Source organism: Amblyomma maculatum, chromosome 2 (genome assembly GCF_055883805.1).
Source record: "Amblyomma maculatum isolate TAMU_Amacu chromosome 2, ASM5588380v1, whole genome shotgun sequence".
Lineage (NCBI taxonomy): Eukaryota > Metazoa > Arthropoda > Arachnida > Ixodida > Ixodidae > Amblyomma > Amblyomma maculatum.
Window position 1 is genome coordinate 201,194,487 of NC_139345.1, and position 23,351 is coordinate 201,217,837.

Genomic DNA, 23,351 nt, shown 5'->3' on the forward strand with positions numbered 1-23,351 from the left:
GAATGGCGCGTCATATTCCTATAGGGAGCAGATGGGCTGGAGGAGCATGAACTATTTATTTCAAAGCATCCAGCAGTACTCAAACACGAAAACAGTATCAATGGGTGATTTTATTTGCGTTCGATACGCCGCCGACAAAAATTCAATTCATGGATTTCGAGTGCAATTACCGAAGCCAAGCTGCTTGCATATGCAGATGACGTTGCAGTTTTCTTTGTTGACGACTGCAGTGTGAATGAGACAGTGTTATAAAGCACTTCAGCCGGGTCACTGAAAGTAGGGCGAACTTGCAAAACTGCCTTGTGTTCTGGTGCAGGGATTGCCCTTATACCCTTGACACTTTCGCTAGTGTGTCTGAGGTGAAAGCACCCAAGTACCTTGGCATCCAGTTAGAATATTATAAGGATTGTGCGCCAAATTGGCCAGAGCAAGTGAACGAAATGCGGGAGAAGGTGGAGAACTGGTAAAGTGCCCATTTGTCTACTTTGTTTAGAGCCAGTATTCGTAATTTTTTTTTCCATACGAAAGCTGTGGTATGTGCTACAAGCGTTATACAGCTGAAGGTTGATGTACAGAAGCTGCACCGAGTTTTCACCGTATTTATGTGAGCCTCAAGCTTGAAGAGATGCAGTCAAACCAATTTATTTTGGTGCGTCAAAGCATGCGGACTTGGACTCAGAGATTTGTATCTCCGCGTAATTATAAACAGGTTCTTGTTTTTACATTGTTTAAAAGACCTCTTTATTCGAATTATGTTTATATACCCGGATTTGGTTTTTGCTCTACAACTTGTGAATGGAAGAATTCAAAGCTTCTTTAGAGAGATTGTCTTCAGTGCTAGTTTTCTCACCGCCCGTTCTTAAGTTTTCTCTCAAGAGTGCCAACGGAAAATCGCTGTACAAGGAATTATGTGGCACTGTGTTTGCAGAACCAATGTACAGAGATATTTAGTCTGGAGGTCTAAACAGCAAAGTGTTAAAGCATGTTAAAAAGATGCATGCCTCGCCAGGGATAGAACGCTTCTTTTTGTAACTGTACACGGGAACACTGAGCATGAAATCATTTCAACATGCAACGGGATTGTGTCTTCCATGGGGTGCACAATGTCTTATTTGTAAACGTCCGGAAGCTACTGAACATGTTTTTTGTATTAGAGGGAGAGAATTTATTTCAGGGATGTCCTGCAATGAACCATAAAGAAAGGCTACCAGTAAACCCTCTTAGAATCAGATTTTAGCCTAAAAAGGAAGAAGATGGGATACCATTGGAGCTTATCATATTGGGCCACCATAGCTTAAGGCGGGCCCACATGGTCGGGTATCACTGTGACCCACACGCTCGACCTAAGCGAATGTACTTTCGGGAATCAATGAATAAGTTTATTCACGTGTATAAAACACATTCATGTGCTCCTGACTGGTTTTCAAACGTAGAGTCTTTGGCGCATATTAGTGAATTTTAATTTGACAATTCCTTACCGACGTGATCACAAGCTGATATTGTGATCGTTGAGTGTTGTGTAGTCGTTTTGTGATTTGCTTTGTCGAAACCCTGGAATAAAGAAAAATGCAGTCGTGGAGGAGCTGTTTAGGCGACAGATTCCAAATTCATTGGGGTCTCCCCGCGCATGTTCGAATCGTGTCGGCTGCGTAACGTGGGTCATGTGGGTTTATTGCATTTTATTAAAGTCCTCGAATACGCACCAGAGCGAGGGCATGTGCTGCGGCGCTCATGTCGTGGCCGAGCGGTTAAGGCGATGAAATCGAAATCCATAACGTGAAGAAACGTCGCTGCGCCATCATTGACCAGCAGGACCAGCAGGTGAGGCTGAGGCGGCAATGGAGATTTCATGGAGTGACGGACAAGGACGTGCGGACAGCACTTGCGGCCTTCGGGACTGTGATGTATGTTAGCCAAGAGCGCTGGCGACTGCAAGGTGTGAGTGACAATGGCTCTACAACAAAGTCAGTGCTTTTGAAGCTCAAGACTGGCATTAAAACAGAAGACTGGCCGCACCAGATACGAGTCGGTAGTAAACTGGGCCTTGTCATCACACCCGGACATCCAATGCAGTGTCTACGATGCCACGGCTCGGGCGATGTGCGAAGAGAGCGTAAGGTACCGTGGTACTTGATCTGCAGCCGGTTTGCTCATGGCCTCCCAGTGTGTCTGTACCTACGCAGCGGCAAAGAGAGTGGCGGCGGGCGAGGACAACAACGGGCACCTCATGGATGCGAATGGGGCGGGGAACGCTGAAAAGGGAACTGGTGATACGACTTCAGCAGCAACAGAACTTTCTGACAATGCCAATCTAGTAGAGGTTTCAAATACGCATACGGCGTTTGAGGTGGTGACAAGTCCATCATCAGCCGAAATCCTGAATTAAAAGAAAGCTAACTCTCCAGCGCAACAGCCAGCAGCATACAAAGGCCAAGACCCCCAAATGAGGAGATTGCTAATTGAGCGGCCACCGGTAGGCCATCGAAACGCCCCCACGATGTAGCCGGTAGCGATAAGGCGTCTGCAAGCACGGCGGACGAGCCGCCTGTGAGAGCGATTTAGGGACGGCGGCCTTCCTTCAAGCCGCGACCTACCTTCACAGCGGAGAGAAGATCTGTAGAGAAGCCACCCCCGCCGGTAAGCGAGACTCGCAAACCGGACGGCTCCGGAGGCGTCAGGCGTGTGTGCCAGACGTTCAAGGTAATCACCATACTCACGGGCCTCCTTCCTTTCGTTGTATACGAAAAAGGCTATTGAGCCGTCCCTTAGTGTAGCCACGTTGAATGTCAGAAGATTATGGAGCAAATGTAAAGAAACAGTTGTATCGGCAGATAAGAGATAATGACATCGAATTACTAGCTGAAAAAAGAGACAAACGTTGTGGGGGAGAGGAGACCGGGACCATGGTGCTGTGTTTCACTGGTAGGTACTATGCTGCGGTTAGCCACGAGGTCGGTTTTCTTGCAGGATGTGTGCTTTTTGTTGACAAGCTGCCAGGCCTTATTGTACAGAGCATCAGATTGAGCCAGGCCGGATGGTTTAGTGTTTGAGATTTTGAATATTGTCGTAGCCAATACCGTATTTGCATATAAGCGCCAAATGCAGTAGATGAGGGGCACACTTTTGTTCTCCTCCGCTCAGAAATAAGTTGACCCTTAAAAATGAAATGTTTATGTTGGCAGACTATAATTTCGTACCGAGTTCTACAGACAAAACCAGCAGCACATCTTTCCGAGACATGAGTGCTGATTTGTTAGCATGTGTTGTTACGACAGCCGAATTAGTTGATGTGGCTGAATATCTGTAGAGCTCACATACAGTAAAGTATACTCATTTCCAGAGGACGAGTCATGCACACCTAGATCAGATTTACGTAGATCTAATTGAGATTCCAAAGTGCCGCGCGTATATCGTCGTACCTGTGTGTTTTACCGGCCATTGTCTGGTTAAATGCGTAATAAGACCAAATGAACAAGGCCAGCACTTTGCTTAGGATATGTGGAAAATGAACGGTAAGCTTCTTGAAAACGAGGACTCCGAAGCGAAAGTAACATAAGAACTGAATAAAATGAAGCTTCGGAATGGGACAACAGTGGGAACTATGTAAACGGCAAAATAAACTCTCAGTGATTGATACGGCTTGTTTAATTAGATTTCAATAAAAAATGCAGGAGACTGAACTGCGCAAGTTATTGGAAAGCGTAATAACAGAGTGAAAAATGCCACGTGTTTTCAAAGATGACGTGAGGGATGTAAAGCAGCAGTTACAGTTGTTGGAAAAAGAGCGATATCGGGCAGCGCTTCTGCGTGCGAGGATGTGCGAACTGAAAGCGGGCGAAGTGCCTACGAAGCGGGCGTTAAGATTGGAAAGGGTGAACGTCCAACGAAATCACATAGCGAAGACAGTGCGGAACGACGTTGTGGTGACAGATAAAGATGAAATTGGGCGCCAGATTTTTTTCTTATTACCAAGAGTAATTCGCGCTTCATAAAGCCTACTTAGATAGTTTTAAAAAGACATTCCTTAGTCACATGCCATGTCTGGCCGATGAGACGAAAGAAGGCTTGAAGCGGCCAATAACAGAAAGCGAAGGGTTGCGTGCAATCGAAAACTTGAATTACGGAAAGTTGCCTGGGCCCGACGGCTTGAGTACCTCGTTTTAGAAGGTTTTCAAATATAAGGTGTCTACAGTGATCACAGAGGTGTACAGTCGCGATCAATATGAAGGTGATCGCTCGAGCCGCAACCGAGACAAGAAGCAGAGCCACGTTACGTCATCACCTTCCGTGGTGAGAGAAACACCTTGGTAGCCCCCTCTCTCTTTTCGCTGTTCCTGTAACAGCTGAAGCTCCCCGCTAGGTAGCAATTTTCATTTTTTTCCCCGCCATCAAGCAGGGTGCAGTGACACACGAAAGCATTACTTCGCTATGTTCTCAAATTTCTGTCCGCAGACCGCGTCCTCAGGCCACGTCAGCAAAATCGTGTCCGCAGCAGTTGTGCGTAGAAAAAAAAGCCGGCTAGTTAGTCAGGCGGGTGATGCTTGTAGCCCGGAAGAGCGTAGGAGGGCAACAAGACAGTTCAATCATTACCTTCGCAGTTCCAACATCGGCCGCTATGCAGCTTGAAAGGCCCACCGGTCGAAGCTCCCGCGATCACCTTCATATTGATTGCGACTGTGCAATGAGACGTACGAACTGAAAGCTTTACCACTGTCATACAGTACGTCACATATGGTTCTCGTACCAAAAAAAAAAAAAGATGATGCAGGAAAATTGCGACAGGTTACAATTTACAGACCTATATTATTAACTATTGTAGACTATAAAATACTAGGGAAAGTTCTAGCAAGCAGACTTCAGTCAGTGATTAAATACATAGTAAGGTATCATCAGACATCTGGAATCAAGGGACAATCTATATCAAGCAACATACACGAGATGCGGTGCGTGCTTGAGTGCTGTGATTCTATTCAAGCTGGAGTCGTGGTATTGCAGATAGACCTAGAGAAGGCTTTCGACTGTGTGTCACATGTTACTTTGTTTGCCATTCTTGACAATATTAATGTCGGTTCGATTATCACAGAGGGAGTGGCCACAGCGTACAGATATATCTCTACCCGGCTAATTATTAACAAGAAACTGGGGGCGCCGATTTCCGTACAGCATTAGCTACGCCAGCGCTGCCCCCTCAGCCCACTCTTATTTTCTCTTTACATTGAAACATTATGTCTATCAATTATTATAAAAGATGGTGTTCATGGGTTTCAACTGCAAGCTGCCGAGGTGAAGCTCTTAGCATATGATGACGTTATCGCAGTGTGTTGTATCGACAACGAGCAATAAAGAAACGGTTCAAGTAGTTAAGCGTTTTTGCGACATCACGGGGAGTTTGAGCAACTGGAGAAAATGCCTTGCATTCTGGCATGAGGAATGGGCGTCAATCCCTGACATATTTGCTGGCGTAACGTGGGTGAACACTGCAGCGAAGTATCTTGGCGTCTCTTTGCAATATTGCGAAAAGACAATAATTACGTCTGGCTAAGCCAGGCGCTCGAACTACGTGAAAAAGCTGACAGATGGAAGAGCATCCCGCTTTCGTTCTTCGCTACGGCCAGAGTTTGTAACCTTCTCTATTGTAAGTAAATTATGGTCTTTAATGCAGGTATTGCATTCCTCCCGACTAAATTTGCAAAGACTGCACAGAGTGTTTGCTATATTTATTTCGGCATTCCAGTGGGAACAGTGCAGCCGAACTAACTTCTTCAGAAGGGCCAAGGGCGGCGATCTTGGCTTGACGCACCCCTTTTGTTTGTCAGATTAAAAGGTACTGTTTTTTCGGGACACAAGTGATTTGTTTTTTGTACAGTGTACCAAATTAGATTGCGACGTGTATTATCTAGCTTTGTGATCGGCACAATGAGATGCCAGTTCCCATAAAAGTTTTTTTCAGAGAGGTGATGATGAGTGTAGGCTTCTTCTCTATCCGCTTTTCGAATGATTACTTGTTTTCGGTGAAAAGGGGAACACTGTATAAAGATGTGTGCGACAGCATCCTTTCTGTGTCAATGTACAAAGCCAAGTACAGCGGAGGTCCGGGCCAGAATGTCTTAAAACGGCTGAACAGAATACAGTTGGCACCGGGCATGAAATCTTTTTTTCCTTAAACTGCATACTGAAACACTGCCAGTGGAGATATTCCTTGAACAAATGGGTTTTTTCTTACCATGGGGAACTGTCTAATATGCAAGCTACCCGAAACAATAGCTCATATTTTCCTTCACTGCTGGGAAGGGGTGTATTTCAATGGTTGTTCTGCAAAGAACGGTTAAAAAAGATTTCCCCCTCGATTTACACGGCATCAGATGGATAGTCAAAGTGGTTTTCCATTTTACCACATAATCAGGGACTGGCCGACACTCTGTGTGGCGCTCCCTCATGGCTGGTTTTTACAGTGACCCTGATGCAGGACCGGCACGGGTGTATTTTCGCGATAGCATTTCAGGTTTTGATGAGGTACAAAAGGCACCTGTGTGTGGGTCCCAATGGCAGCCAAGGCTGGAAGCCTTTGCCACTCTGAAAGAATTTTAACGCGACAATTTCATTAAAGAATTACAGCTTTGATTTTTTCCATTATTTCTCTGGTGCTGCACGTAGTATAATGTGATGCCTTCTGTTGGCTGTCAGAACAAGGTTGTGGCCTAAATGTTAAGGCGGTGGACTTGAAACCATTGGGGTCTCCCCGCGCAGGTTCGAATCCTGTCAGTTGCGTAACATGGGTCATGCACCTTTGTTTTACTAAATTAAAGTATTTATGCATGCGCGACCGCGACAGCATTTGCTGCTGCACTGGACGAAGACGCAATACCGTGTGGTAGGTTAAATCGGCCTCTGGCAAAGACATAATAATCAGGTTAATACTAGCAGTAATGATTATCGTAATGTCCTTCCCCGTTTCCCAACTGGTAAGCTTGTCATTGACTGTTTTTCTGCATGCTGGCCTCGCCGGCCTTCCCTACCGTGCCCAGGACATCAGAGACGCCCTTCGGAACGTGGTGAATTTGGAAGAAATATGCTCTATTGGACAATCCGCCTTTTGCGCGAGTTTTCTGCGCATGCGCGAAGTCGTAGCGGCGACCGATGGAAACACATTGAGCGGCGTCGACGGCGTTTCTCGGCGCCGCCAGTGCACGGGGGCTGGCGGCACCGGGTGGCACGGTGGCCGTCACAGGCTTGGAAAAGCGATGCCGACCACATCTGCCGCGTACGGTTGCCACTCTCTAAGCGCCAAGATGCAAGACGCGGTTTTTCAGGTTTCCTTCGCCGAGCCGCGGCCAACAACGACGTGAAGCTACAATTAGGGCCACCAAGCGTCAAGATGTGAATGGCCGACCTTAGCTACCTACTGCGTACTCTCGACTGTGCGAAAAACACTTCTTTACAGGTATGTATGCATCTAAAGGAAATGTGCATAATGAAAAGTATCTACCGGAGTTTGCACCAAGCCTGTAACCCACCAGTGATAGCCGAAATGAGCATTTGTTCGGCGCGTCTGATGGCGATGTATTTTGTCGTTTGTTTTTTTTATGTGCGAAGGGGCCGGGTAGCGCAGATATCACAGGTGGCTGTGTGAGCTAGACCGTAATAATTAGCATGTTTTATCGCGACTGCCGCCTGACTAAAAAGAAAAGAAAAATTGGGCGTTTGTTGTGATGCACCGCCGTTCGCGAGCCGAGTGGTTGAGCTGGTCATGAGGCTCGCGAACGGCAGTGCATTAAAACGCCGTATTTTTTTTTTCTTGTTAGGCAGTCATGATAAAACATGCTAAATATTACGGCCTAGCGCACAGAGCCGCCTGTGATATCTAAGCTACCTAGCCCTTTCGCACATAAAAAAAAGAAAGGACAAAATACATCGCCTTCAGGCCCCGGCGCAACTAAAGCAATCACGCACCGAAAAAATCCTCATTGCAGCTATCCCTGGTGCGCTACAGCCTGGCTGAAAACTCCAGTAGGTACTCTTCATCATGCATATTTTGTTTAGATGCATACATACCTGTAGTATCTGTGTTTTTGCCGCTCGGAGCATATGACGCACTTGACACTCTTGCACAACGCACAGTATTTTTTTAAATTAAAGGCTCGCCTTCGTGCACGCCAAAACATCCGGATTTTGTTCCTTTGGTTTACGCAATCAGATGCACTTCGTTAGGGAGCTTGATAATCGTGGTCTACGTCCAACCGTTTGCAACGGCAAGGAAACCGCCCGGCACAATAAATGAGTCTCTTGGAGGGTTCATGCTCGTTCACTTGCAGAATGGATCGCTCTGGACGTAGAACAGGGTTGGTTCCTGACCGAGATGCGCATCCGATATGTAGGAGATTCACATGTGTCACCAAGTTGTTGATTCCGCAGAAATCGCGGCGGAGGCAGAAATGAACGTTAGAGATCCTTTCACAACAGAATGACCATTCTTTGTGCACCGAGAACCTTTTCACCACTGCGACCACATCCGTTCTGACTCCTGAGGCCAGAAACCGGCTACAGCTCTGAATCATCCATTGCCAGAAAAATGCAGCGCGTTTCCTGCAGGTGTTCATTCCGGCCGGGACAATGCCCTTTTCACGGGGTGTATATATGTGCCTCTCTGCTGATCTTCGTGGATGAAATCCTATAGCTGCACGGTTGTAGATGACGCGAGGAGGAAGCGACGCCCATTGCACCATGCCGGCGCCGCGGTGACCGCATTGTGCTCGGTAACTCAAGACACCCCGCGCATATGCGCCGCTCAAGGTCACAGGAGACGATTCCACCTAGCTCTGCAGCATCAACAAACCCCTGGCTGCTTTGCCCTTTAAGATCTCTCTCTCTCTCTCTCTCTCTCTCTGCCCCCACGCTCTCCTGTCTGCCGAAAACCTGCACGCTGAGAGCGTCTCATTCTGTCACGTCGAACACGGCCCGCGCTACACGCTCTTACAATACGAAGATAGTATATGCGTACGTGCGTTATGAGTGGATTGTGAAAACGCTCTACCTTCCCCCATACTGCGTGAACATGATATGCTGCAATCACTGTCACTGCTTTCCGCTCCGAGGCCAAAAAAGGAGGGAAGCTTTCGCTTTCTACCAGCGTTGGCGTGGCCATTTCGTATGGTGCGCTTTCGCGTCGTCTGCTACACTGCCGCTAAATGTTTTTCCCGCCCGCTCCCGCATGATGGCGCCACATCCACGCGCAAAAGGCGGATTTCAAATGTCGCATGTCTGGATGGTTGCGTGTAAATCGGCGCACTCTAAAAGGAAAACTAGTCTCATGTGGAGATTTATTGGTTAAGAACCGTCGCTGTGTTGTCGATCCGGAACCGAAGGTCATAAAGGTGAAACTTCTCTGGCTGTCTGAACTCTTGGATGACTCTTACTTGTGAGGCTCTGCAAGCTTATGGCAGTGATCTCGATTTCGAGCGAAAACTGGACCGTTGCCGACAGGGAACAGATGAAGACGCTTAGCCGAGATATGACTGACTCTTGCCGAAGGGCTTAGCGTTGGTGATGTTCCACATCAGCTGTGTGTGGAGTGCAGAGCCTCGTTCTAATACCTGGCCGACCACCTCTCTGCCTCCGCTGCAACCGTGAGGACCCATTCGTCGGCACTGCCGTACGCCACGTTGCGAATATTGCCGGCATTTCGTCGTTCGTCGGCGTTTCGGCTTCTTTGACGTTGTACCCGACAGCTTTTTTTCTGAAAAAGCCTCGGCCGCGATTACCAAGAATTTTAAGAAGGTGAAAGCGAAGCCATCGTCTTACAAAAAGCAAGCTATCGCTTGGTTAGATGACCACAACCTGAAGGCTTTACGTTCGAGGGTGAAGGCAGCTACGGATGCCAACTTGGATGTTTTCTTCTCGGCGAAGACGCACAAGACGGACATTTCTTTCAGGACCATTTTTTTCGGAACGTCGAACCTGGCAGTACAAGATTTCGGGATGTTTGAAGAAGCATCTAAAGGTGTTGAAAGTTGAGGACCCGTTTTCGATTCCGAGTTCTTCTAAGGTGCTAGGTTTTTTAATGGACAGAAATTCGGGTAGGTGCTCTGCAATGAGCATTGACGTGGAGGACTTATATTCTTTGCCACAGGACGGACTTCTAAGGTGTATGCAAGACTGCATCACTCTGGATAATGATGAATTGGCTTTTATTAACGCGTGCGGTATATCGGTTGCTAGTCCAGCCTTGTCCTGGTCTCTTCCCTGTGTCTCGTCCTTTGGCTGGTTAAGATGAGGATGGTAGGGCGTAGTCTTTTTGTGCTGCATGCGAGTCAGGATGATGATGTCTCGTATAGCGTGTTGATGCAGGATATATATAAGGGGACTGGTTTATTGCAAGCTTGTTATTTATCAGGAGAGAAAGGAATTCTAGCCTCAGCTGTTTTCTGTGGGATTCAAGTGTGGGAAAAGAATTATCTGTCATTGTTTGAGAGGGTGAGTCAAACCTAGCGAATTTATTAAATATAAACCGAACTGATTTTCTTTGTATTTTCTCAAGGTGCTTGATATCTGACTTAGTGTGAGGATAACATGCTATGCATGCATACTCTAGCTTAGGTCTAATGAAAGAGATGTAAGAGAGTAACTTTATTACGTAACTTTAATACGTGCGATAGCGATTGAACTTGGTTCAATTAAATCTTTTGCAGGAAACATCAGGAGCAGGCACTTAAGAAAAGATTGTGCAACCTGTATGAGCTAGAATGGGAATCACCTGGCTCATATACCGATGAAATTGCTATTGCCAAACGGCACGATGCGTAAAGATACAGGGGTGCTTTAATTCGATCTCGTGTCAAGCGAAATTGCTAGTGTCAAACGGCATGATGCGGAAGATACAGGGGTGCCTTAATTCGATCTCCTGTCAAGCGTACTTTGCACTGCGAAAGCCCGATGCGGCAAGCATTGCTTGATGAACGGCATCATGCCACTGCAAAGCTGGTTCCGGGATTAATGCGTAAAGGCTCATTGGTTATGAGTACGAATGAGGTTACGTCCATATTCGTGGATTATTACTCAATCTTGTTTAGTCACACTCCTCCTGTGAGAAATTCTGACATTAACTCGCGTTTCACATTCCTGGTGACCCCTTTTTCAGATGATTGTTCTGTAATTAGTAGCTCTTTCACCCAGCAGGAGGTACAAGGGGCAATTGATCAATTACTTCTGTCGGTTCTCATTGGCCCTCACCAGACGTGCGGCTTGGGGGGGGGGGGGGGGGGGGGCGGGCCATTCAAAGTAATGTACACATTGCGCGCACAATCTTGGAATCGTGCTCCTGCTCCCATGATCAGGTTGCTTTACTTCAGGTTCACCTCGCAAAAGCATTTGATCGAGTTCGTCATTCATTTCTGTTTTCTCTTCTGGAGCGAGCGAATGTTGGTTCTGTAGTACTGAAGGGGATGTAACTTCGCTATACGAATTGTTCGACTCGCCTGATTGTAAATGGCCACCTATCAAGCCCCGTATCAATCAACTCTTCTGTGAGGGAAGGCTGTCCGATGTCTCCGCTGCTTTGTGCTCTTTGCTTGGAGCCACTTTGAGTGTTTTACATAACTGTAGTATTCATGGCTTCCCTCTCCTTGGAAATGAGGTTAAAGTGCATGCATATCCGGATGATCTTGCGTTTTTCTGCACTGACGAACCAAGCACAGAAAGAGTTATATCCAGCTTAGAATAATTTGGCATTGTTTCTGGTGTTCAGATGATTCCCTCCAAGAGTTCTGGCCTTTGCTTTGGTTCTTGGGGCTCAACACCGCCCCTATGTGCAGGAGTTGAATGGTCATGTGTGCCCCCTAAATATCTGGGCGATCAACTGCATGCAATTAAGTCAGGTGCAGTTTATTGGAAAGAGCGTGTTCGGTCGGGCTCAGGCCTGCAACCTGTTTCTGGCGACAAAAATTTAATCCGTGCTTCAGGGCCTCCTTTGTGCTAGACATTACATCCAGCGTTTTCCCAGAATATTTCCGGCGTTTATTTGGTCATCAAATTTTGAACCGATTCGACGTGATAACCTGTTTGTGCAGGGGGCTCGGCCTAGTGCATATGTATGTAAGGCAGTTAGTTGCCCGTTTCTTCTTTTTTCGTGATTGTTCACATCCGATTATTAGAGCTGTCCTGCAAGTTAATTTCATAAATTTGCTTCCCAACTTAGTGGTTTCTTCATGTTTTACTGACCGCCCGCAGTTATTAGGATTTATGCAGGAACTTTATGCTTTGGTGATGTTTTTGACAGTACGATTCTCGAATGAGTACTTATATTCTGTTTCGTGCAAAAGACTATACATGGAATTGATAGCAATGCTCTTTTCCGCCACCACTGTATCGTTCATTACACTTATATCTTAAGGGTCGTGATGTGCTAAAGAGGGTGCGCAAAATGCAGATTTCTCCTTGCACGAAAACATTTTTTCATTAAATTACACACCGAATTGCTCTAGTACCTGTTAACACAATGCTCCATAGAAAATTATTTTGTATCTTCTGTAAACTGCCGTCTGTGTAATGTGCTTGAAACAATTGAGCACTGTTTCATTAATTGCAAACGCAATTCTCTCTTGGGACGTGCTGCAAAGAACTCTAAAGAACCATTTGCTCTAAATTCGTACAGTGTGCGGTATCTTGCTTTTACACAATCTGATTACGACCCATATGACATGTTTTTCCTTACTAGACTTCACAGCCTGTCTAAGACACGCATATTGGATCGCAACATTGAACCTTTTGTTCCACTAGACACCATTGTAGCAGAATGATGGTGCAACTGAAGGACATTTATAATGTAAATGACTTTAAACCTAATTGGTTTCCACTGGTGGCACGGTGTTTATCTTTGCCTCCATTTTAGTTGTGTTTTCTGTTGTGCAGCTCATCAGTGACTGAGTGCTTGTATATAGTCCGTGTACATAACCCTTTCTGCACGTAATCACATGTAATAAATACTATGTCAGAAAAAAAATTGTCGTGGCCGAGTGGTGATTCTACTTCCGGCCACCGTAGTGAACGGTCGCAGAATCATGTGCTCCAGCGGAGCGGCGATAGCGGCCTTTTCCAGCCGCGGAAACAGGCTCGAGGACATGGATGATAGCGAGTATCAGATTATTCTGCCAAATTTGCCCACCGGACGCGTTGTTTTTAGCACGCTTTTTTTTTGCACGGCGATGTGCGAGTCAGGCCATACAGGGTCGAGGATTTCAGCGACGCCCTTGTCAACGCTGGTGCGCTCCCCCACGTTGTGGCGTTGGGGGCGTATCAGATCAACCATGTTTGGGCGGTCACGTTAAGCAGCACAGAAGCAACGAAGAGATTGGCGGCTTTCAGGGAACTCGAAGTTAAGGGACGCCGTTGCCTCATTATCGATCCCGAGGACCAACAGGTGAAGCTGAGACTTCACTGGATGTTGCACGGTGTGGCAGACGACGACATCCGGAAGGCTTTTGCTGCTTTTGGGAATGTGACCGAGGTGACCCGGGAGAGGTGGAGAGTTCAAGGCGTCAGGGAGAAGGGGTCCACCACGAGGACTGTGCTCCCGAAATTGAAACCCGGCATTAAGGTCGATGAATTACCTCACCAGCTGCGAGTGGCCGGAGAGCTGGCCCTTGTCGTGGTGCCTGGGCGAGCGATGCAGTGCCTGCGCTGCCGCGGTACCGGTCACGTTCGACGAGAATGTAAGGTGCCGCGTTGCCCAAAGTATAGACGCTACGGACATGACAAGGCTGCCTGTGTGTTTTCGTACGCTTCGGCCGCGGGACATGGAACTGCGGAACGGTCGGCGGAGCTCACCATGGACGTGGTCGAGGCGGAGGAGGCGGCGAAGGGTGCCGGAGAGGTGCGAACGCAGACACGGGAGACGGATTCGTCGGTGAACTCGGCAGAAAGCGGCAATGCTGTAAGGGATGTGGGGAGAGCGGACTCTGCACCTGAGCTCCCTAGCAATGAGGAAGGCATGTCACTTGAGCCGGCAAACGGTATGGAACAGGATAATGGGGAGGAGCACTCGGACACCAGCGGTGTTCGTAAGCCAGGCGTCCCAGCCCCAGCCCCAGCCAAGCGATCCCACACACAGTCCGTACCCGAAGGTAACCAGGCGTCAGCCCCCAGCGTCGACGAGCCACCAGCAAAAACGGAGCAATCCCGGCGGTCCACGCTACGTCCGCGGCCAAACATATCATCAGAGAGACGGGCAGCGGATAAAGTGCCCCCGCTGCCGGGTCAGCCGCTCGCACCGGGCGGGGATAGATCCAACGACGGCGTCTAGCAACGCGCTAGACGGGAAAGGTAAGCACCATGCTTTCGGTCTCTTCACCCTTGACGAAAATGGCGCCCGAAACCACCTTAAGAGTAGCCACGTTAAATGTCAGGGGATTGGTAGGCAAAAAGAAGCAGAGCCAGGTGCACCGGCTCTTAACTGACCACGATATTGACGTGCTTGCCGTGCAAGAAACTAAGGTTGATGGGGAGGAATAGACCGGGAGCATGGTGCGACGTTTCACGGCTAGATTTTACGCCATTGTTAGCCACGCAGTTGGGATATCGGCCGGGTGTGTATTGTTTGTCAAAAAGCTGCCTGGTCTGGTTGTAAAGGGCTACACCTCATGCTCTTCTGGACGGTGTGTAGTGGCTGATTGTGTATACAGCGGTGTTGAGTGGCGCATTATTTGTGTGTACGCTCCTAACTGTGTGGAGGAAAGAACAGTGTTTTTCGAGAATGTTATGCAGCAGTTAAGAAAGGAAAGGCAGTTAGTATTGCTGGGCGATTTTAACTGTTTACTGAATGCTCGAGACAAAACCAGCACACGCGGATTCAGAGACAAGAGCACTGAAATGTTATGCCAGTTAATAAGCGAATGAAATATGGAGGATGTGGCTGATTGCTTGGAAGGACCGCGTGCCGTTCAGTACACGCACTTCCAAGGTTCTAGCCACGCGCGTCTGGACAGAATTTACGCGTCGCTGGATTTGATTCATTCATGCAATGAATATCGAGTTGTGCCTATGACATTCACGGATCACTGTTTGGTGCAGTGCTTATTCGGCACTAAAAAACGAAGCAATGCAAATTTAGCTGGGAGTTATGGAAATTGAACAATAAATTGCTTAAGGATGATGCCTTTAGACGCGTGGTATTGAATGAATTGATTAAAGTTAGGCCAGGAACTTTGCTCGAAATCTGGAAACAGTGGGAGTTCTGCAAGGAACAGATTAAAATTAAAGCCATTGACAGATCCAGTTGCCTGCTGTACGAGAAGAAAATTACATAAACCCAGCTGAAGGCTTTGCTCGCAAAACTACATGAACAGGAATGTAAGGCACCCGGCAGATGGATAGAGGATATTCGAAAAATAAAAGAACAGATTAAACTGATAGAAGACAGATGCCGAGGAGCATTGCAAGAGCGGAAAATTGGGCCATGGGCGAGACGCCATCGAAAAGGGCACTGGGAATTGAAAAGGCTCATGCCGAGAAAAACCGCATTGATAAGATCGAATGGGGCGGCGTGCTATCTTCGGAAGACGATCATATCAGGCATGGTTTCTTCCAATATTATCAGGAACTGTTCAGCAAAAATGCGGTCGACATGAAAGCTTTCAAACAAAAGTTTCTTGCAGCTATGCCGCGACTAGACGAGGATAAGAAGGAAAGATTGGAGATGCCAATCACAGAAATCGAGGTAGAAAAAGCGATCGATGGTTTAAATATGGGATAGTCGCCTGGGCCAGACGGCCTAAGTGCGGCTTTTTATAAAGAATTTAAGAACGAAGTAGTTCCAATATTGACAGCGCTCTTCCATGAAGCCTATGCAATAAATAGATTGCCGCAATCTTTCGGACTATCTCATACTATTATTATTCCCAAGACAAATGACGAGGAAAAGCTGAAGCAAGTCACAGCATATAGACCAATTGCTTTGACAAACGTAGATTACAAAATATTGATGAAAGTGTTAGCTAGAAGATTGCAGCCAGTTATTACAAATATTGTTGGTCCTCACCAAACGTGTGGTATAAAGGGGAGGTCAATTATGACAAATATACACACGGCAAGATCGGTGCTCGAGTGTAGTGAACTAATGGATAAATGTGTAGCCATCCTACAACTGGACTTCTAAAAGGCTTTCGACTGTGTAGCCCACGAAATATTGCTGTGTATTCTGGATCACGTGAACCTAGGTTCAGTAATCAGAGAGGGCGTGGCCATGGCGTACCGGGGATGCACTACTAGATTAATCATTAACAAGAGTCTGGGGGCCCCCATTCAGGTGCAACGCTCGGTACGCCAGGGCTGCCCCTTCAGCCCACATTTGTTTGCCATCTACATAGAGACGCTATGTGTGAACATTATCCAAAACGCGGCAGTTAAAGGTTTTAAGTTGCAGGCAGCTGAAGTCAAGTTGCTCGCATACGCGGATGACCTAGCGGTCTGTGCTGTGGATCAGCATAGTATACGCGAGGCAGTGCTGTGTGTCGACAGTTTCAGGAAGGCAACCGGAAGCAAAGTGAACTGGTCAAAGTGTCAGGGATTTTGGCATGGCAATTGGCCATCGACCCCACAGCTTTTTGCAAGTGTGCCCTGGGTAACAACCCCCACAAAATACTTAGGAGCTCCATTAAACAGCTACAGGGACAGTGATGCATACTGGAAAGGACAACTGAACGAAATACAGGAAAAAGCAGATAGATGGAAGGGGGCATATTTATCAATTTTTGCAAGAGCGACGGTGTGCAATGTGTTCTTTTTAGGCAAACTCTGGTATGTCATGCAAGTGTTGCACTGTTCCCGGGTAAATGTACAGAAGATACATCGTATTCTAGCTGTGTTTGTTTGGTCATCGAGCTGGGAACGGTGCAAGCGGACGAACTTGTTTCGAAGTGTGAAAGACGGTGGTCTCAGGCTGGGACATCTATTTCTCCGCCAGCTTGTCAACAGGTTTTTCTTTTTCCGAGATGTTAGTGACCCTTTCTTAAGAACTGTGTGCCAAAGATTGAACCGTGCTTTGCCTGATTTTGTTGTGGATACCAAGAGTTTACCAGGGAGAATCTTCGGTTATTTTAGAGAAGTGGCTAACAGCGTGAAATTTCTTACAGCGCGTTTTTCGACAGAATTCTTAAGTGAAGTGAAGCGGAAAAAGCTATACGGTGATCTGTGTGATGTTGTTTTTCCAGTGCCAGTGTACAGAGCCATGTACAATGGAGGCAACGGTGGGGACGTTTTGAAAAGAGTTAAAAGAATGCAAGTGCAGCCAGGAATAAAAACTTTCTTCTTCAAATTACATACAGAAACACTACCAGTTAAAAAGTTCTTAGAGAGGAAAGGTTTATTTTTACCATGGGGTACGCATTGCCTAATAAGCAAAGTGCCCGAAACAATTATCATGTATTTCTTCACTGTTGCGAGGGGGTGTATCTTTGGGATGTTTTACAAAGAACCATTAAAAAAGAGTTTCCGCTTCATCCGTACGGCATCAAATTTTTGGCCATCCAAAATGAGGATGGTTTCCCGTTGGACCAAGTAATGATCTGGGGCCTCCATAGTATATGGCGCTCCAGGATGGCTGGTTATTACTGCGACCCAGACGTGCGACCGGCCCGCATGTACTTTAAGGAGAATGTGCACAGATTCGTGCAAGTGGTGAGATCACAATCATGTAACCCCGATTGGCTACCCAGGATGGAAAATTTGAGCCTGCTCAAAGAATTTTAAACAAGACAAGGCCTATCAAGCAGCTCTGGCAGGATGCTGGTGTCAAGATTGAATGAAGTGTTTTTTTTTGCGCGTGCAGTGTTTGTCAAAGTATGGCAATAAACAAGAGGGTCGGCCGTACCATGCTGAATAAAAAAGAAAAAATAGTCGTGGCCGAGTGGTTAAGGCGATGGACTTGAAATCTATCGAGGTTTCCCCGCAGAGGTTCAAATTCTGTCGACTGCGTAGCATGGGCCATGCATATTTGTTTCACTAAATAAAAATATTCATGCATGCGTGAGTGCGAGCACATTTGCTACGTCGCGCAACCGCAGTCGTGGCCGAGTGGTTAAGGCGATGGACTTGAAATCCGTTGGGGTTTCCCCGCACAGGTTCGAATCCTGTCGGCTGCGTAACATGGGCCATGCATATTTCTTTCACTAAATAAAAATATTCATGCATGCGTGAGTGCGAGCACATTTGCTACGTCGCGCAACCGTAGTCACGGCGGAGTGCATTCTACTTCCGGCCACCGTAGTGAGCGGTCGCAGAATCATGTGCTCCAGCGCAGCGGCGATAGCGGCCCTTTTAAGCCACGGAAACAGGCTTGACGACTTGGACGATAAGGAGTATCAGATTATTCTGCCAACTTTGCCCACCGGACGCGTTGCTTTTAACACGCTTTTTTTCCACGGCGATGTGCGAGTCAGGCCATACACGGTCGAGGATTTCCGCGACGCCCTGGTCAAGGCTGCTGCGCTCCCCGACGTTGTGGCGTTGGGGGCGTATCAGATCAACTATGTTTGGGCGGTCACGTTAAGCAGCACAGAAGCAACGAAGAAATTAGCGGCTTTCAAGGAATTCGAAGTTAAGGGACGCCGTTGCCTCATTATCGATCCCGAGGACCAACAGGTGAAGCTGCGACTTCACTGGATGTTGCACGGTGTGGCAGACGACGACATCCGGACGGCTTTTGCTGCGTTTGGGAATGTGACCGAGGTGACCCGGGAAAGGTGGAGAGTTCAAGGAGTCAAGGAGAAGGGGTCCATCACGAGGACTGTGCTCCTAAAATTGAAACCCGGCATTAAGGTCGACGACTTACCTCACCAGCTGCGAGTTGCCGGAGAGCTAGCCCTTGTCGTGGTGCCTGGGCGAGCGATGCAGTGCCTGCGCTGCCGCGGTACCGGTCACGTTCGACGTGAATGTAAGGTACCGCGTTGTCCAAAGTGTAGACGCTACGGACATGACGAGGCTGCCTGTGTGCTTTCGTACGCTTCGGCCGCGGGACATGGAACTGCGGAACGGTCGGCGGAGCTCACCATGGACGTGGTCGAGGCGGAGGAGGCGGCGAAGGGTGCCGGAGAGGTGCGAACGCAGACACGGGAGACTCATTCGTCGGTGGACTCGACAGAAAGCGGCATAGCTGCGAGGGATGTGGGGAGAGCATACTCTGCACCTGAGCTCCCAAGCAATGATGAAGGCAAGTCACTTGAGCCGGCAAACGGTATGGAAGAGGATAATGGGGAGGAGCACTCGGACACCAGCGGTGTTCGTAAGCCAGGCGTCCCAGCCCCAGCTAAGCGATGCCACACACAGTCCGAACCCGAAGGTAACCAGGCGTCAGCCCCCAGCGTCGACGAGCCACCAGCAAAAACAGGGCAATCCCGGCGGTCCACGCTACGACCGCGGCCAAACATATCATCAGAGAGACGGGCAGCGGATAAAGCGCCCCCGCTGCCGGGTCAGCCGCTCGCACCGGACGGGGATGGATCCAACGACGGCGTCTAACAACGCGCTAGACGGGAGAGGTAAGCACCATGCTTTCGGTCTCTTCACGCTTGATGAAAATGGCGCCCGAAACCACCTTAAGAGTAGCCACGTTAAATGTCAGGGGATTGGCAGGCAAAAAGAAGCAGAGCCAGGTGCACCGGCTCTTAATTGACCACGATATTGACGTGCTTGCCGTGCAAGAAACTAAGGTTGACGGGGAGGAAGAGACCGGGAGCGTGGTGCGACGTTTCACAGCTAGATTTTACGCCATTGTTAGCCACGCAGTTGGGACATCGGCCGGGTGTGTATTGTTTGTCAAAAAGCTGCCTGGTCTGGTTGTAAAGGGCTACTCCTCATGCTCTTCTGGACGGTGTGTAGTGGCTGATTGTGTATACAGCGGTGTTGAGTGGCGCATTATTTCTGTGTACGCTCCTAACTGTGTGGAGGAAAGAACAGTGTTTTTCGAGAATGTTATGCAGCAGTTAAGTACGGAAAGGCAGGTAGTATTGCTGGCCGATTTTAACTGTGTACTGAATGCTCGAGACAAAACCAGCACACGCGGATTCAGAGACAAGAGCACTGAAATGTTATGCCAGTTAATAAGCGAATGAAATATGGAGGATGTGGCTGATTGCTTGGAAGGACCGCGTGCCGTTCAGTACACGCACTTCCAAGGTTCTAGCCACGCGCGTCTGGACAGAATTTACGCGTCGCTGAATTTGATTCATTCATGCAATGAATATCGAGTTGTGCCTATGACATTCACGGATCACTGTTTGGTGCAATGCTTATTCGACACCAAAAAACGAAGCAATGCATTTAGCTGGGAGTTATGGAAATTGAACAATAAATTGCTTAATGATGATGCCTTTAGACGCGTGGTATTGAATGAATTGATTAAAGTGAGGCCAGGGACTTTGCTCGAAATCTGGAAACAGTGGGAGTTGTGCAAGGAACAGATTAAAATTAAAGCCATTGACCGATCAAGTTGCCTGGTGTACGAGAAGAAAATTACAGAAACCCAGCTTAAGGCTTTGCTTGCAAAACTACACGAACAGGAATGTAAGGCACCCGGCAGATGGATAGAGGATATTCGAAAAATAAAAGAACAGATTAACTTGATAGAAGAAGACAGATACCAAGGAGCGTTAGTGCGTGCAAGAGCGGAAAAATCGGCCATGGATGAGACGCCGACAAAAAGATCGTTGGGAATAGAAAAAGCAAATGCAAGGCGAAATCACGTGGCAGAGGTAGATTGGGCAGGACGCACAGAAACCGATAACAAAGGAATCGCGAAAGCTTTCCGGGAGTATTATGAAGATCTATTTTCGTCCCGAGAGGTTTATTTGGACCGTTTTAAAGAATCCTTTCTTGACGCGATGCCAAAAATTGACGAGGAACAAAAAGAAAGACTGGAGCGGCCAATAAGCGAAAAAGAAGTGCAGCAGGCAATAGAAAATTTAAACCCAGGGAAATCACCCGGGCCTGATGGCCTGAGTGCGGCTTTTTATAAAGCGTTCAAGGAACAGCTATCTCCTTTGTTGTGTGCCTTATTTAATGAAGCGTATGAACCGAAGGCACTGCCTGCGTCTTTCGGATCGTCGCACACAGTACTTATTCCGAAAACTGACAAACCAGATAAGCTTAGGCAGTTGTCGTCTTACAGGCCCATTGCTCTGACAAACGTTGATTACAAGATTTATATGAAGGTGCTTGCAGGCAGACTACAGACGGTTATATGCGAACTAGTGGGCCCTCACCAAACGTGCGGTATCAAAGGGCGATCTATCTTTCAGAACATTCACACAGCGCGAAGTGTGCTCGAATGCTGCGATGCAACTCATGCATGTGTTGCGTTACTGCAGTTGGACTTGGAGAAAGCTTTTGATTGTGTGGCACATACTATTCTGTTCAGTATATTAGACTATGTAAATGTCGGTTTTGTTATTCGAGAGGGAGTGGCTTTGGCGTACCGTAACTGCACTACGAGATTAATAGTCAATAAGTCACTGAGGGCCCCCATCAACGTACGACGTTCGGTGCGCCAAGGTTGCCCCCTCAGCCCTCTTTTGTTCGGCATTTATATTGAAACGTTGTGTTTAAGCATCCTACAAAACAATGACATTGATCGTTTTCGACTGCAGGAGTCAGAAGTCAAATTGCTGGCTTACGCAGACGACGTTGCGGTTTTTTGTGTAAATAAGGAGAGTATAAAGAGGACAGTGGATGTGGTAAAACATTTTAGCAAAGTCACAGGGAGTAAAGTTAACTGGGGTAAGTGCCTGGGATTTTGGCACGGAGAATGGCAGCTGACCCCCGACACTTTTGCTAATGTGTCGTGGGTTACAACGCCTGCAAAGTACTTGGGTGTGCCCTTGAAATTTTACAAGGAAAGCGAGCCATACTGGCTAGAGCAGGTCAAAGAAACCAGTGAAAAAGCGGAGAAATGGAAAAGCGCTCAATTATCAATATTTGCAAGAGCCGCAGTTTGCAACCTGTTTTTAATTAGTAAGTTATGGTATGTTATGCAAGTGTTGCATTGCTCCCGTGGAAATGTGCAAAAATTGCATCGAGTTTTTGCGGTGTTTGTTTGGGCCTCGAGTTGGGAGAGGTGCAGTCGGACAAATCTGTTCCGGCAGGTGAAGCATGGGGGGCTTGGTCTGGGTCATTTGTTTGTGCGACAGATTGTCAACCGGTTTATGTTTTTTAGGGATGCCAGCGATCCATTCCTGCGCACAGTGTGTCAACAAAGACTTGGTCGAGCGTTGCCTGATTTCGTAGTTTATACTCAATGTATGCCTGGTTCTCTGTTTGGATTCTTTAGGGAAATTGTTTTGAGCGTGAAATTCTTAAGCGCACGTTTTCCGAAAGAGTATTTAAGTAATGTTAACAGGAGAACATTATACAAGGATGTTTGTGAAGTGATGTTCCCGGTGCCCTTGTACCGAGCTTTATACCATGGAGGCACAGGAAGTAATGTATTAAAACGCGTAAAGAAAATGCAAGTTGCTCAGGGAGATAAAACGTTTTTCTTTATGCTACATACCGGTTTTTTGAGTGTAAAATCATTTATGGAGGAGAAGGGTATGTTCCTACCGTGTGGGGCCCAATGTCTCATTTGCAAACAGCCAGAGACAATAGATCACGTGTTTTTGCATTGCTGGGAGGGGGTATATTTGTGGGATGTTCTGCAAAGGACAATAAAAAAACAGTTGCCACTTGGTTCCCATGGCATTAGGTATTTGCCATTGGATAACCACGATGATATGCCGTTAGACCAGGTTATGTTAATGTGCCTCCACAGTATATGGCGCGCGCGAATGGCTGGTTATCACTGCGATCCAGATGCACGGCCAGCCCGCATGTATTTCCGTGAAAGTGTGCAGCGATGGCTCGACGGGCTTAAATTGCAACCATGTGCTCCTGAGTGGCTGTCAAAGCTGGAACCTTTGACGGTGCTCAAGGAATTTTAACATGACAATGCCTGCTCCTCAGTGGGTGTTAGGCAACGCTAGCTACCTTTGTGTACATATATTATTCCTTTTTCCTGTTGTTTTGAGTTCCAGTGCGGTGTATTTGTGTCAAAGCCAGGCAATAAAAAAAAAGCAGTCGAGGCCGAGTGGTTAAAGCGATGGACTTGAAATCCATTGGGGTTTCCCCGCACAGGCTCGAATCCTGTCGGCAGCATAACATGGGCCATGCATCTTTGTTTTACTAAATAAAAATATTCATGCATGTTTGAGTGCGAGCACATTTACTACGTCGCGCAAACGCAGTCGTGGCCGAGTGGTTAAGGCGATTGACTTGAAATCCATCGAGGTTTCCCCGCACAGGTTCAAATTCTGTCGACTGCGTAATATGGGCCA

General features: G+C 47.5%; 3 non-coding genes across 3 annotated transcripts; all 3 read left to right on the forward strand.

Moving 5' to 3' along the window:
• The first annotated feature begins 18,046 nt into the window (after positions 1-18,046).
• TRNAS-UGA (transfer RNA serine (anticodon UGA)) lies at positions 18,047-18,128 on the forward strand. The gene has a single exon. It is a non-coding gene; the product is annotated as a tRNA-Ser (tRNA).
• Positions 18,129-23,090: 4,962 nt separating this feature from the next.
• On the forward strand, positions 23,091-23,172 carry TRNAS-UGA (transfer RNA serine (anticodon UGA)). Its single transcript has one exon. It is a non-coding gene; the product is annotated as a tRNA-Ser (tRNA).
• Positions 23,173-23,257: 85 nt separating this feature from the next.
• TRNAS-UGA (transfer RNA serine (anticodon UGA)) lies at positions 23,258-23,339 on the forward strand. The gene has a single exon. It is a non-coding gene; the product is annotated as a tRNA-Ser (tRNA).
• Positions 23,340-23,351: the final 12 nt, after the last annotated feature.